This window comes from Ascaphus truei, chromosome 2 (genome assembly GCF_040206685.1).
Source record: "Ascaphus truei isolate aAscTru1 chromosome 2, aAscTru1.hap1, whole genome shotgun sequence".
In the NCBI taxonomy this organism is placed as follows: domain Eukaryota; kingdom Metazoa; phylum Chordata; class Amphibia; order Anura; family Ascaphidae; genus Ascaphus; species Ascaphus truei.
The window spans coordinates 192,507,651-192,521,190 of NC_134484.1; positions in this window are offsets into that span (position 1 = coordinate 192,507,651).

A 13,540-nucleotide genomic window follows, 5' to 3' on the forward strand; every position below is an offset into this window, starting at 1 on the left:
CCCCGCAGTCCCAACAATTATTTTCTCGGGGGGCGTGTCTTGTTCACATACATGCATGCGCCTAGATGTGATGAGACGCATACAGTATGCGTTTCAACAAGGTTCCAATGCGCATGCGCCTAGCTGTCCACCAATCTACTGTAGAAGCTGCTCAGCCAATGATATTGCTGGACCAAAGTTTGGCGAATTGTGACTAAAAGAACTACAGTAAATAACCATAAGCAAAGAGTTTGATTACAGGAGAATCGCTGTACTGTGCATTGATATTGATATTTCAAAATAGAATAAAATACGGCAGCCGTACTCACCATAGACTTTGCCAATTGGTTGACGCCGAGCCACTGCCAGTCCCGTAGTCTTGATTATACACGTAGTTGACAGGTGACAGTACGCCTGCTAGACCTGTAGTTGCCAGCTGATGATGCTGGAAATCGCTTTGGTACATGCAAGCTTGCTGGTATCTGTACGTGAAATCCTGCTCAGGTTGCAGGTATCCAGGCGGGGGCTGATAGCAAGGGTTGCCGGTCAGCAGGTTTTCACAGACGGTCGGACCGTTATTGGAAGCCGGTGCTGGCGCTGGCGTATTGCTTGCCTGGGACTGACGATTCCTAGTTGGTTTTACAAAGGTACTGGAAAAATCAGGGTCAACACACCAATACCCTCCTCCTGTAACGCGGATCGATACATAACTTTTTCATTATCGCGCGCTTCCACCCCAGAGCATCTGGTGAAAATCTGTAAAAGTCATATTTTTCGATAAAATATTGATAAATTTGACCAACTGTGGCCATCTTATCATCTGCTGAACTAATTGCTGACCATATTAAATAAGCGTACGTTATGTTGGGCTTTCTGAACACGGACTGCAGTGATGTACTCATCTCTGGACCTCTCTGGACAATGGAATAGAACACCAGACAGTAGACAGTTTGCATTTAGTTTTTAATATGAAACGCCTAAATAGATTGTACAACTTATTCAGTACCAAGGTCAATTCACAAAGGACCACTGTTGTATTTTTTATACACCTGCAAGTCGACACATTACTGAAGCGCATGCACATTACAATTCATGAATATCTGCCACCTGGTGGATACGCGAAGAATTGCAACCAATTAAATCCGATACATTCTCATTAAACAGATCAAGCGCGGTGGACGCCGGAATGATTGCGACATGAATACGGCATGAACGCCGCATGAACGCGGCGAAGTGCGTGGCATTCGGGAAAAGTCACCGGAAAATATCGGTGAAGTGTTAGAATAAAAGGGGCCGCGGCTATAAGGCCTGTTCTGTCTCATTTTAGCTTAAGAAGCTGTCGAGTCAACATCCGTTTTAGATTTAACATGGGATTCAATGGATTACAATGGAAAGAAGATTGAAAATGGAAGAAAAGAAGATAGAAGATACTACCAGAAAGGTGAATTGTGTTACCTGTCTACTACATCCTGGGGATCATTTGTGGTTCTACCATATAAAGATTCCTTTATGGGATTTGCCAAAGAGTGACATTTGTAAGTACACATTTCACAAGAATTGAAAAAGATTGTTTTCCTGGTCAGACACATTGCACTATTTGTGATGTGTTTGTTTTTTTCTACATGTATGCGCTCCCCTACAATCTGGAAACTAGAAACACAGTTGCACACATACTTGGAGAACTGTACGGCAATAAAAGACAGGTTGAATTGCACTTAGATTTTTAGATTTTAAGACAACAACTCGCGATCGCCCACTTGAGTTTCTCGACGGTATTGCAGACAACGCTAAAATGCCATTATCTACACCCGATAAAAAAACTAGTAAACACGCGTCTTAAAGCGAGAAAGTTTGAAGAAATCATGCGGCACGACCTGGGTATGCCCAGGAATACAAATCGTGAAATGTTCGGATAACGACCATTGTATTTGTATTGTAGTGTGCAATGACGTTGGCCTTTGAAAGAATGAAGGTTACTAGCTACTTTGGTTAGGGCTGTTTCAATGGAGGGAGCAGTGCAGAAACCAGATTGTCTAAGCGAAAATACAAGTTAAGAAAATAGTGCAAGCAAGAGAAAAAAAAAGTTGTTTGTGTTGTTTGGTGGCCAAAAGGCAGGTGAGAAACCATGCAATAGTTAGACAGGTACAGGTTTGGTATTTTTGTGAATATGGTAAGTGTAACTATGGAATGCTCGAAGAAGGTTGTGAGAAAGTTGAGAAAATTACATTAAAGAGGGGTCTGAAATAAACAGCACTAAGATCTAAGCAGCCATTTTGTCTGACTATTCTTTTCAGCTATCTTGTCTTGTTTGCTCTAGTCCTTGTCTCTCATCCATTTCGTTATGTGCTGTGTCTGTCATCCATTTTGTAATGTGCTGTTTCTGTGAAATAAGCTTGTATGCTTGGACGTGTGAAATGGAAGCGGAGATTGGAATGTTTACGCTCCCGGGTAATTTTTTTGATCCTCAAAGTCCAGCCAGCTGCAAATTAAAAGCAGGCAAAAATAATGAGATGCTTGTTTAGCTGGAATCAAAGATAAGAACAGTTTCTCACATTTTTAACTTTCTCACACATTTTCACTGCTTCTCACAACATTTTCAGTGTCAGGTGAGAGGACAGATAGAAATCATTCTCAAAATATGAAAATATGGGGACCCCAGAAATGTGAGGTAAAGATTACTGATCTGGTATAATGATTTTTAGCTGATGTTCACATATTCATTTTGTTTTGTATTATACATTAATGTTATTTCTTGTGATGCACAAGCTATCCCATAAAGGGGTGTGCGCTTTAGTTGTTCGGGTATAAATGTATCTCATACCTTATTACCTGTCAGAGAGCTTTGTTTATAAGCTGTCTCCTGTGTGCACCTGAATGCTTAATAAAGTCATTTGGTAACTGAATGTTTGTTGTAACATTTTTACAGCTTTCACAGTTTTGGTAGCAGAGGATGGTTCCCAACATCTTGGATGCAGAGCACCTGGACATGCCACTCCTCGATCACTCAAACCCGAGCGCTCATAAGTATCAAGGTAAGGGCACCTTTTTGCAAAAGCCAATGTCTAAATTGTTTGAGTGATGTGTAGAGAGCTCGGTCTGGAAGGGGGACTCCTCTGAGTGACGGGTAAACCTGGAGTTTCAAGTGAGTTTATTCATTTCTGTTCCTGTATCCATTTTTAAAGTATCAGAGTTGTAATGTTTTGTTAAGGACAAATATGAGGGTCCACTTTTGGTGATGAATGGGAGTATTTGTATGCTTAAGGGATTATCTTCAGACCATACCTGGGTTGTGGAACATCATTTGTTTTCTGAGCAGGACAGATCCTTGACTGTATATTTGCTTTGTCTTATCAATAACATACCAAAAGAATTGTACATGATCAATTAAATTTGATTATTGTAACGCTGAATTGTACATGATCCATTAAATTTGATTATTGTAACAGGAGAATAATGGGAAACCAAATTAACAGGAGAATAATGGGAAACCAAAATTCTCAAAAGGTTGCCGTTAGAGGTTATGTGTCTGCAGACAAAAATAATAAAGAATGGATACAGAAAAAGAGACAATGTAAATATATTTTGTTAGCCAATGAATGGCACTGTTTGTACTATTACCAACTATTTGCGCAAATGTTTAAATGAAAGAGGGTTTTTTTTATGTGGGATTAATAAGCTCAAGGAGTGCTTCCTCATGTATTTTTTGAATCCCACAGGGAAACATACCTTATGTTAATATGAGCCAAAAGAATTCTGACAGGAGGGTCCCGGATAAGAAGGACTTCCAAAATTGCTGCATTTATTTTAACCATTGACTGGACAAAAGGTAATATAATAACAAGTGAAATAGAAAGTGAATAGGAAAGAAATAGCAAGTGAACTTGCCGATAGATTATGGTAAATAATTAAGGCATATGAAGGTATTGAGGAAGTAGGTATTGAGGTATGAAAGGTTTATATGCAGAAATTGAGATGCAAGTAGAGACTGTGTATATTGTTTGGAAGCATAAAAGATTGTCAGAAAATTGTTACAGGATAGGGATCAAGAAAGGTACAGAAAATGTTAGAATTGTAAAAGTCAGGACATTTTGCCAGTAATTGCAGAGCAGCCCTAAAAGAGAGATCTAGAAGAACCAAGGTTATTCTCAAACAGATTGTTTTTTGTCAAACCAAAACGGGTCTTCCCCACCAGGATTTAGAATCTCAGATTCTCGAAAAACATGCAAGTCCCAGTGAAAAAAACATGCAAGTACAAGTAAAAAAACATGCAAGTCCCAGTAAAAGAAACATGCAAGTACAAGTAAAAAAACACGCAAGTCCCAGTAAAAAAACATGCAAGTCCCAGTGAAAAACACGCCACCTCATGTAAAAAGTTTGTTTGAATCCCTGTGTGTGTGTCTGTGGCAGTATAAATCTTCGGATATTATAAGGTTTTTGTGGCTAAAGTTATGCATGGCATGACCGGCGATCCGAAGCTGCAGAATCAGGATTGCGAGAATAAGCCTTACACTCCATTTCCCCACAGCAATAAGTGGTTATAAATAACTTTCTGATACTGTGACGGTTCAGGGGATTCCTGCTTCTCAATGTGTCCCCGTCACCCCTGTTCTCCCTGCCTCTGACCTTCCTCCTCCGCCTCCTCGGTCATCTCTCCCTTCCTCCTCCCGCACCCATTCCTCTGCGCCTGTCCGGATGCACAACCCAGCTGTCACGCGCGTTCCCCGCAAGGTGCGCGCTTATCCCCAAACTCCCAATTCAACCCGCGGCACTCATCGCTCGCGGCGCCCCTCAATTCCCTCTCCTGCCACGTTACCTCCTTCAGCTGCTCCTCCTGCCCCATCGCCGTCCTTGATGAGCGCCCCCGCGGCGCGATGCTCCTCACGCTCCCTGGCACACACGGTGCGCGCGAATCCAGCCCTTACAGAAGGCGCGCGCACACGCTCCCCTTGTAGGTCTTCCCTGAACCCTGGTTCCGCCCCTCATAGTGTGCAAGCCATTTCCCTGTCTGATCTACCTGTCTCCTCCCTTTCTCCTTCTGACCTATCTCTGCAACCCCTCTCTTTCCCATTGGTGCTCCCTACTTTATAATCCCTGTCTGTCCTTTAGCTCATTGCTCTGCAGAGCTTCTTGTGACTCCTGTGTGTGCAGTCTCTATGCTTGGCACTCCTGTCTCTTTCAGTGCTGGTTCCTGTCCCTGTTTACCTTTGGATCTCCCTGGCTTGAACTCTGCTTTGAATTGGATTACCCTGCTTTCTCCTGCCCTTGGACCCTGCATTCGGATAGGTTTACGCTGCCTTCTCCTATCCTCGAACACTGGCTTATGGACTTGATTACGCTGCTCTCTATTACCCCTGAACTCTGGCACACGGACATTACTATCCAAACTCTCATACTCAGGACATTGCAAGAATCTGCTAACCTTTTCTCAACAGGCCCGGCAACGCACTACCACACTCCGGGCACGCCCTCACTGCTGTGGGTGCGTGTTATAACCTTACCCACCTCAGTACTGGGGACAGGCCAGGTCTGCGGGCATACAGGCATTACATTATGCAGAGCCCAATAAATGCAGACCCCCCTGAGGTGGGCCAAGGTGTTTCCTTGGAACATTTACAATTTGTCAGTAGCCAGTTAACCACTGTTTCGCAACAGCTTGCAAACCTGTCCCTCAAGGAAACCCCAGTGGCTCCGTCACCTCCTGTCTCAGTGACCTACGGTAACTCAGGACCACGTATACCACCTCCCAACCGGTATGATGGGGACCCTCTCGCTTGCCGTGTATTCCTAAACCAATGTGAGATGCAATTTGAAATGTCCCCCTCTCTTTTTCCTACCGGCCGTACCAAGGTGGACTACATTTACACCTTACTAACCGGCGACGCCCTCGCTTGGGCTTCTCCCCTCTGGGAACACAAACCTGAGTTGACCCAAGATTACCCTAAATTTAGGCATGCATTCCAACAAGTGTTTGACACTCCCGCACGCCGGGAGATGGGCGCCTTTTCTTTGTTTCACATCTCACAGGCAGGAAGATCCGCTGCTAAATATGCTATAGAGTTCCGCACTCTCGCCGCAGAGACTCAATGGAACGACGAGGCACTTGCCGCAGCATACTGGCACGGTCTGTCTGATACGTTAAAAGATGATCTCGCAACTCACGCCCGGCGTCCTCCCTGGAACAACTGATTACTCTCAGCATACGTATGGATCAATGTACTCAAGAACGACGTAACGAGCGACACTGTTCCCGTTCTCTTCCTCCCTCCTCTGTCTCTCACAGATCTCCTGCTTCGACCTTCCTGGCTTTGGACGCTCCTGAACCGATGCAAATCGGTAGCCAACAACTACAGGCTGCGGAGAGAATGAGACGTCGTCAGAAGGGTCTCTGTTTCTATTGTGGTTCCCCAGAACATCGGCTCCAGCACTGTCCCCTGAAGACGGGAAACGGAACACCCAGAAAAGGTAGAGGGGCTTTTGCTGGGTACAATCTCTTCTTGCCCCTCTCTCCCTAAGGTTCTCCCAAAGAAACTCTTGCTTCCTGTAACGCTGACGGGCCCAAATCTTCTATTAGAAGTAAAAGCTTTCATTGACTCCGGGTCTGGCGGCAACTTCTTGGATCACACTTTCGCCTCTGAGAAACAGATCCCTCTGGTCAAGAGAAAAGCGCCCATTGGACTTGAAGCTATCGACGGACGCCCGCTTCAGCCAGCTTTCATCATCTGGGAGTCCATTCCTCTTACGTTGACCACGGCAGATGTCAATAAGGAGGTAATAATTTTTGATATCTTCCATTCTCCCACCGTTCAGGTCATTCTAGGATTGCCTTGGCTTCAGCTCCACAATCCGCGCATAGATTGGACCGACACTGTACCTATCCAGTGGTCCTCTTCTCCTGAACCTCCGTCTACCACTCCTCCTGCTGCTGTGCTCGCTGGTTTGGATTCCGTTCCTGCCAACCTTTCTATTCTGCCGAAGGTGTATCACGAGTTCCTGGATGTTTTCCATAAAGTTCAAGCTGAGGTATTGCCTCCCCATCGTCCCTACGATAGTCCGATTGATTTAATTCCAGGAACCATCCTCCCGAAGTCGAAGTCATACCCTTTATCCGTTCCTGAAACTGAGGCTATGACGTCTTACATCCAAGAAAATTTGGAGAAAGGATTCATCCGCAACTCTACCTCCCCCACCGGGGCAGGCTTCTTCTTCGTGAAGAAGAAGGATGGATCCCTAAGACCCTGTATCGACTTTCGAGGACTCAACAAAATTACGGTAAAAAAACGTTATCCTCTTCCCCTAATTTCTGAACTTTTCGACCGTCTACAAGGAGCCTCTATCTTCTCCAAACTCGATTTAAGAGGGGCCTATAATCTCATCAGTATAAGAGAAAGGGATGAATGGAAAACCGCGTTTAATACGCGATCTGGACATTATGAGTATCTAGTGATGCCCTTCGGGCTATGCAATGCTCCTGCCATTTTCCAAGAGTTCATGAACGATATCTTCCGGGACGTGTTAGGAACATTTGTTAGCGTATATTTTGATGACATTCTCATTTTCTCTAAGGATTTAGAAGAGCACATTCGCCATACCAAATTGGTACTCTCTAGGCTTCGTGCTAATCGCTTATACGCCAAGATGGAGAAATGTTTGTTCCACCAAACGTCCACAGCCTTCCTAGGCTATATTATCTCTAACCAGTGTTTTTCTATGGACCCAGAAAAATTGAAATCTGTTCTCGACTGGCCGTTGCCAAATTCTCTCAAGGCCGTGCAGCACTTTCTTGGCTCTGCCAATTATTACCGGAAGTTCATCCGTAATTTTTCTTCCATTGCTCTACCCATCACTGCCCCGACTAAAAAGGGTGCTGACCCTACAACTTGGTCTCCCGAAGCAATTGAGGCCTTCGAGTTTCTCAAAAAGACCTTCGTCTCTGCACCCATCCTTACGACATCCTGATACTTCGCTTCCCTTTACGTTAGAAGTTGATGCCTCTGATGTAGGAGCTGGTGCAGTACTCTCTCAGAGATCCTCTCCCCAGGAGAAGCTCCATCCCTGCGGTTTTTTTTCTCAGAAATTCTCGTCAGCCGAGAGAAATTATGATGTTGGGAATCGTCAGCTACTGGCCATAAAATTGGCTCTTCAGGAATGGAGACATCTCCTCGAAGGTACCAAGGAGCCTGTGGCCATCCTCACCGATCACAAAAAAAATACTGTATATTGAAGGGGCTCGACGGTTAGGATCTCGTCAGGCTCGTTGGTCTCTGTTTTTCTCCCGTTTCAACTATGCAATTTCTTATATTCTCGGTACCAAAAATATCAAAGCAGATGCTCTCTCTCGCCAGTTCGCCATGGAGAACGACTCCAATGAATCCACTGAATCTATTCTCCCTGCCAAGTGCATAATTTCTGCCAACAATTTTGAAGGCCAGGTTCACATTCCCAGGAGACTTAAGGTGCTGGAGAGACGCTTATACGCAGCTCCAAGTTTGCAACACACAATTCTTCTTTGGGGACATTCTTCTAGATCTGCCGGCCATCCAGGCTTCAAGAGAACAGCGGATCTTATTAAACAGATCTTTTGGTGGCCTGGGATGAACAAAGACATTTTTGATTTCACCAAAGCTTGTACGGTCTGTGCCCAGAGTAAATCCGCTCATCACAAACCTTCTGGTCTTCTCATGCCTCTTCCCATTCCGGAACAACCTTGGAAACATATCTCTATGGACTTTATTGTTGAGCTCCCCAATTCTAAAGGAATGAATACCATTCTTGTTGTTGTAGATAGATTTTTCAAGCATTCACACTTTATTCCCCTCAAGGGCCTTCCTAATTCTGCTACTTTGGCTGATATTTTTTCTAAAGAAATTTTCAGATTACACGGTGTGCCTATTTCAATTGTTTCTGACAGAGGTTCTCAATTCTTCTCTAAATTTTGGCGTGCGTTTTCTCAGAGACTTGGGATTTCTCTTCTATTTTCTTCTGGATATCACCCTCAGACCAACGGTCAAACGAAAAGAATGAATCAGACCTTAGAGCAGTATCTCAGATGTTTCGTCTCCGAGTCTCAAGACAACTGGGTGGATCTTTTACCATGGGCCGAGTTTGCAATTAATTCTCTTAAAAATGAATCTACGCAAGAGTCCCCTTTCTTCATTAATTTTGGATTCCACCCTAGCAGTCTTCCCCTTTCCTCTTCCCCTTCTGGTGTTCCGGCAGCAGATTCTCATGTCTCTACTCTTCAAAACTCTTGGAGGAAGATTCTGAAGACTCTACAAACTGCCGTCTCAAGACAAAAAACTAAGGCAGATCGACAACGCCAACCGGATCCTTCATTTAAACCCGGAGACAGAGTGTGATTGTCTTCAAAAAATGTAAGGCTCAAGACCCCATCTCTGAAATTATCCCTGAGATTCCTGGGTCCATTCAAGATTCTGGAGAAGATTAACCCAGTCGCCTACCGTTTGGCACTTCCTCCCACCATGAGGATTCCTTCTGTTTTCCATGTGTCCCTGCTCAAACCTTTCTTCCAAAGCTCCCACTTTCCGGACCGTTCTCGTAAACCAAACCCTGTGACCATTCATGGACAGCAGGAATATGAGGTTCATTCCATAATCGACTCCCGTTGGTCCAGAAAAAACTTACAGTTCCTCGTTCATTGGAAGGGTTATGATCCAGAAGAGCGTTCATGGATTTCTTCTCGTCATATTCATGCCCCCAAACTCCTTTGGCAAATTCATCGAAAATTTCTCCAGAAGCCATGGCAGGATCGCCCGGAGATCGATCCTCAAGGGGGGGATACTGTGACGGTTAAGGGGATTCCTGCTTCTCAATGTGTCCCCGTCACCCCTGTTCTCCCTGCCTCTGACCTTCCTCCTCCGCCTCCTCGTTCATCTCTCCCTTCCTCTTCCCGCACCTGTTCCTCTATGCCCTGTCCGGTCGCACGCCCAGCTGTCACGCGCGTTCCCCGCAAGGTGTGCGTTTATCCCCAAACTCCCGATTCCTCCTGTAGCACTCATCGCTCGTGGCACCCCTCGATTCTCTCTCCTGCCATGTTACCTCCTTCAGCTGCTCCTCCTGCCCCGTCGCCGTCCTTGGCGAGTGCCCCCGCGGCGCGACGCTCCTCACGCTCCCTGGCACACACTGTGCCAGCGCATCCAGCCCTTACAGAAGGTGCGCGCACACGCTCCACTTGTAGGTCTTCCCTGAACCCTGGTTCCACCCCTCATAGTGTGCAAGTCATTTCCCTGTCTGATCTACCTGTCTCCTCCCTTTCTCCTTCTGACCTATCTCTGCAACCACTCACTCTACCCTCTGCTCCTCCTCTCTCTCCCATTGGTGCTCCCTCCTTTATAATCCCTGTCTGTCCTCTAGCTCATTGCTCTGCAGAGCTTCTTGTGACCCCTGTGTGTGCAGTCTCTATGCTTGGCTCTCCTGTCTCTTTCAGTGCTGTTTCCTATCCCTGTTTACCTTTGGATCTCCCTGGCTTGAACTCTGCTTTGAATTGGATTACCCTGCTTTCTCCTGCCCTTGGACCCTGCATTCGGATACGTTTACGCTGCCTTCTCCTATCCTCGAACACTGGCTTATGGACTTGATTACGCTGCTCTCTATTACCCCTGAACTTTGGCACACGGACATTACTATCCAAACTCTCATACCCAGGACATTGCAAGTATCTGCTAACCTTTTCTCAACAGGCCCGGCAACGCACTACCACACTCCGGGCACGCCCTCACTGCTGTGGGTGCGTGTTATAACCTTACCCACCTCAGTACTGGGGACTGGCCAGGTCTGCGGGCATACAGGCGTTACAGATACAAATTCAAGTCTCGGTGCCGTCAATTAAATTGTTGCGCCCTTGATAACGATCTGTAAAATGGATTTGACTACCCTAATAATTTTTTCCTGAATGATTCCCTGTGTGAAAGATACATCATGCTAATTATCACATGTATACAAATCACCATCCATGAACTTACAAGTGCTTACAAAAACATGAATATTATTAATTGCTCATGATGAAGTGGAAATTTCTAAAAGGTTTACACCCATTATAATATGAAGTGAACAACACTGAGAAAAAAGGAGAGTTTGAGTGTCCGTAGAAGGAGAAGAAAACGAAAAAGAATGGGCATATGATAAATGAGTCCGGTCACTGGTAAAAATGTAAAAAGTTTATTCGCTCTGGCCAGACGGATGAGTTTTTTTAAAACCAGGAGATATTCTTTTCATTCCGCTCAAATGTCCACAAGAAAGAACATCAGAATAGCAGCAGCACAGACCGTGCCCCCACCCCCCCCTTCTCCAGCTTGAGGAATGTGCAAAGATACATCCCAGATACGAAAGTTAATTCAAAACTCTGGAGCATCAAATTAGTTTTAAGAGCAGGTTATTTATGAGAAGAAAGAGAAGGATTTTTTTTTATTAATTTAGTTGCAGGATGAAACTGTTTTGTATTAGGTGAGAAATGTTTTTTTTTCCTTTCGTTTTTTTCTTATTTTTGTGAAGTTGGTTAGCTGTGTATGAGAGAAGTTTTGTGTCTGTGTTCTGTATTGTGTTTCTGTTTGTGTGTAAACTAGTAAAAATACATTTCAATTATATTTCTAGAGGATTAGGATATGTTTGGGAATATTTTAAAAAGATGCTGGTAAAAGCTCACACGCACTGTTTGAAATATATATTGTGTGTTTATAAGTTATCTGACCCCTTCTTTACAAATGTCCCGTTGTTTTTATTTTTTGGGAGGCCATAAAAAATGTAGTCTTTAGAGCTGTGGAAAGAGCTCAATTTTTTACTCTGAGCTAGTGTTACAATCCAGTAATTACTATTTACAATACGGAAAAGCCATTATCTGTTATCTGTACGGCCGAAGGTCATTTGGGCGATACACCAAGGAAAGCTAGTTGGTTAAGCGTCCCGGGATGATCTGAAATTATTTTTTTAATAAAATTAAATAATGCTGAGTGTCTTTAAAAGTATAAAACTGGCAGTGTGCTCGGCACTTTACAAAGAGATTATATTATAAGAAATTAGTGGAGTCTTATACAAAATCATTTGTCTATCAACTGAATATGTGATGTATTTTATAACTTTTAACAATTTTCTTTCCAAAGGTGTCCCATTTTACTATGAGCAGTAGTTATTGTCAAAATCGCTGTGTAATATAAATAATTCTAATTCTGCTGCAGATCAAGCAACCAACATCCTAGTTGCTAATTTATTTATTTGTAGAATGTTTTGCCAGGAAGTGGTGCATTGGGAGTCGCCGCTCGTTTTTGGGTGCGTCCTGGGCATAGAGTTAAATGACGGGTGATACATGATTGCAAATGCAGTTACATAAGTGAGCAGGGTATACATGTTATACAAGACATTGCAAACGTTTAGCAGAGTAGTTACAGTGGAGTGTTTGGGGCGAAAGCCAGATTGGAATTAGCTAGGGAAATTTGTCTTGGTATAGTATTTGCTTAATTGGGAGTGAAAACTTTTTTTTCCATGACTTTGGATAGTATTGGGAGAAGAGAGATTGGCCTGTAGTTTGAGACAGTGTTTTTGTCCCCACTTTTGAAGATTGGGACAACTCTGGCAGTTTTCGAGGTTTTAGGGATATGGCGTGCAGACAGAATAGAGTTGACTATGGAAGCAATTGGTTTGGCAATGGCTGGGGCACCAAGTCTTAAGAACTTAGATTGTAGCAAAGTCAGGTCCACATTGGCTGCTTAGTTTTAATTTGAGGAGCGTTAATAGGGAATACTCCTGTCTATATGCGGATGCTAAACCAGCGGTAAAGAAATTGATACAAGAATTTATTCCTAGGTATAAATTATCTCCTATGAGACACTTATGGGATGACTTATGTCTATCAGTAGTTCAAAGGAACTAATTAAGGACAATGCTATTGTAATAAAACAATTAGTAAGTATTGTATGCAACTAATAAAAAAATTGAGTCTCTCTAGGCAATCTACTTCTCCATTCATTATTTTCATTCAAACTTTCCACCCATATATCTGCCTGCTTACTACAAATTAACCATGCTAAGACTGAAGTCCTTTACTTTCCTGCTTCTTCCTCCCATCCTCCCCAATCCACACCATATCCTTTCCCCCTCACCATCTCTCCCTCCCCTTCTGCACGGAACCTTGGGTCACCTTTGACCTTTCCTTCCTCTTCGCCCAAAACTTCACCTCCATTACAACCACCTGTTGTTACCACCTGTACAACACAAGAAAAATCCATCCACTCATTTCCGTCTCCTCGTCCAAACTTCTCATCCACATTCTCATCTGCAGCCATATCAACTACTGTAACCCCCTTCTCCTCTGTCTCCACCTCTACTCCTCCATACCCCTCCAAAAAATCCAAAATGCTGCAGCCTGTACACTACTCAATTTCCCCCGCTCTGCCCAGACAACCCGTCTCCTCTCCCAACCCCACTGGCTACCCTCTTCAAATTCCTCATCCTGGTCTACAAATCTCTCTATAGTTTTGCCCACCCCATCCCCCCATACAGCCTTGCAAAACTAATCTCTGGTTACATTCCTTCACGTCCTCTTTGCTCCCTG